We start from the raw sequence: 2,248 nt of genomic DNA, 5'->3' as shown, positions 1-2,248 counted from the left end.
CTAATTCATAACTGACGATGTATGCAACGACCACTGTTTCTCGACGAACAGTAGTTGTCGCGTGGTTTTTCCCAGCGCGTGCTCGAGTTCACATCAACTGGAAGGGATCCTTCCTGGTAGGTGTTTGCGGGTAATGCTTGCAGGGGTGGGCAAATCTTCACGAAATCGCAATGGTTTGACTTTTTTAAGAGAGATGGGCAAATGTACGTGTTAGGAATAGTGAAACATGTTAGACTGATTTTTTTTTCCAGATCAAGCCGTTTTATTTAATCCGCACTGCCTCGACCTGAAACCATTAAACTGTATCGCAGTAGCGTGCAGTTTGAGATTGAGAGCAGCAGGAGCTTTGCCTAGGTTACAATGGCCCAAATTGGTTAACACATTAGTGGTTCTGTTGTGTTGTGTAGTTGATGTTATTATAAACCGTTTAAAGTGGTTGACCGTTTCTCCATTTGCATGTTAGATGGTCGCGCCTTCTGGTGGAGGGTCTCATGCCAACAATTCTGGATGCATCTATGACATGGTGGACAGGGCAGCAGAAGCGAGTCAGTGTGAGGTGGCAGCCGAGGGAGTTGTTTTCCAGGTAATTATTGTATTTGAATTGGTCCATGGTTTCTGTCGAGAAGCAACAATCGAATACTGCAAGCACTGAACATGCCAGTCATTTTGTCTTCATGTCAAACTGGACTTGTAAGCATATTCACGAAGATTCAGCAGCATGGTGCAAGGCTGACAGGCACTACTTGTTCATAACAATCAGATACGGGAATAGCAACACTGCATGATAATTTTTGGAGTCTCTGTTCGGACAGTTCAGTAACATATTGAAAACCTATACGACTCACAAGATTTAAGTGTTGTGATGATTGGACAAGGAGCATCAGATCATGTCGTTGTCTTGTCCCCTATTTAAGTCTTATTCTAGTTTTCAAATTATAATTGCATGGTAGTCATCAGCCCCTGCTTTGCCTTAGTTAGACAGCTACTTCTTTTCCACAGGTTAGAACAGCACATTCATTTGCATTGGCCTAAGTAAACTAGAGTGGCTTAAAAAAAGAAGCTAATGCAGCACATACATAATGTACGCATTAGTGATAAAATATGTGGAAAAGGAATAAAATCTAGTAGTAGCAGTTTCTTCCCGTCAAGACCAAATCATTACGTAAAACTTCTAAATTTATGAGGCTATAAAAGAGCTATAAAAACACAAAATCACGAGCAATTCCATGACCGCTTGTATCCTTGGTGAATTGCCCCAACATTTCGAGAGGACGAGGCAAGATGTCGGTCGAGGACGTCGGCGTGTAGTCGCCCGAGGCGTCGCCGGGGCACTACGTGGGGCGGGTCGACGAGGTGCCGCCCGATGATGACGGCTGCGACGACGCCCTTGAGGCCGACGGGCGGGGCACCGGGGATGATGACCCCTTCGACATCCCCGCCGAGCGCAAGCCGGTCGAGAGGCTATGGCGGTGGAGGGTGAGTCGCCATTCCCTACTCAACTTGCTGCATTCTGCTCGACTTGCTGGGGCTGCACGGTGCTTGAGTTACTTTCCATTTGGATCCTCTAATGCAAGTGTTAGTGATATCTCTGCAACATTCTATTTAGTGAACAACATACACTGTTATGGACCATGTGCTAGTTAATAGGTTATAATAATTTATTCATTTGTGCTCAGATGTTAAAAATATTGTTGCTTGCATGGCCCTTATCCAATAATTAAATGTTTTATCAGCATTAAATCCAATATATAAAAAAGCTTCAGTTTTGGATTGTTGATTTAGCAACATCAAACATTAATTTTAATCCAATTTCAGTTTCTGTTGATTGTCGATTGTTGATTTAGCATTCGGCAATGCGACTTCCAGCTTTAGTTTCTGCATCTCCTCTTATTTTGATCATTGCGTTTGTTTTGCTTGTAGGTTGCTATGACGCGGACAAGCTGCTGCTGCAGGTGGACGAATCCTCATGGATGCTCAACCTATCTCTCCTACGACCACACGTGGTGAGCTCCACTTCGTCTTTCTACCCATGCAGATATGATGTGATGTGCACAAAATACTTGCAATTGTTCTCGACACAACACCCCATCACGTGTTGTTCGATTCGGATGTGCAATTTCATTGCTATTGTGTTGTTTGATGCTTGCTTCACAAGAGGGAAATCATGGATATAAGTTGAGCTTCCTTTTAATTTTATAGTAATAATAATCATTTGGTTCCATTTTCTCTGGTGCTAGTATAGTTTGCT

At 43.2% G+C, this 2,248-nt stretch overlaps 1 long non-coding RNA gene across 1 annotated transcript; it reads left to right on the top strand.

Moving 5' to 3' along the window:
* The first annotated feature begins 589 nt into the window (after positions 1-589).
* On the top strand, positions 590-2,000 carry LOC123426042. The gene is made up of 2 exons (XR_006621994.1): positions 590-1,476; positions 1,921-2,000. It is a non-coding gene; the product is annotated as an uncharacterized LOC123426042 (long non-coding RNA).
* The last annotated feature ends 248 nt before the right edge of the window (positions 2,001-2,248 follow it).

This window comes from Hordeum vulgare, chromosome 2H (assembly GCF_904849725.1).
Source record: "Hordeum vulgare subsp. vulgare chromosome 2H, MorexV3_pseudomolecules_assembly, whole genome shotgun sequence".
In the NCBI taxonomy this organism is placed as follows: domain Eukaryota; kingdom Viridiplantae; phylum Streptophyta; class Magnoliopsida; order Poales; family Poaceae; genus Hordeum; species Hordeum vulgare.
This window is presented reverse-complemented; position numbering and strand designations above follow the sequence as displayed.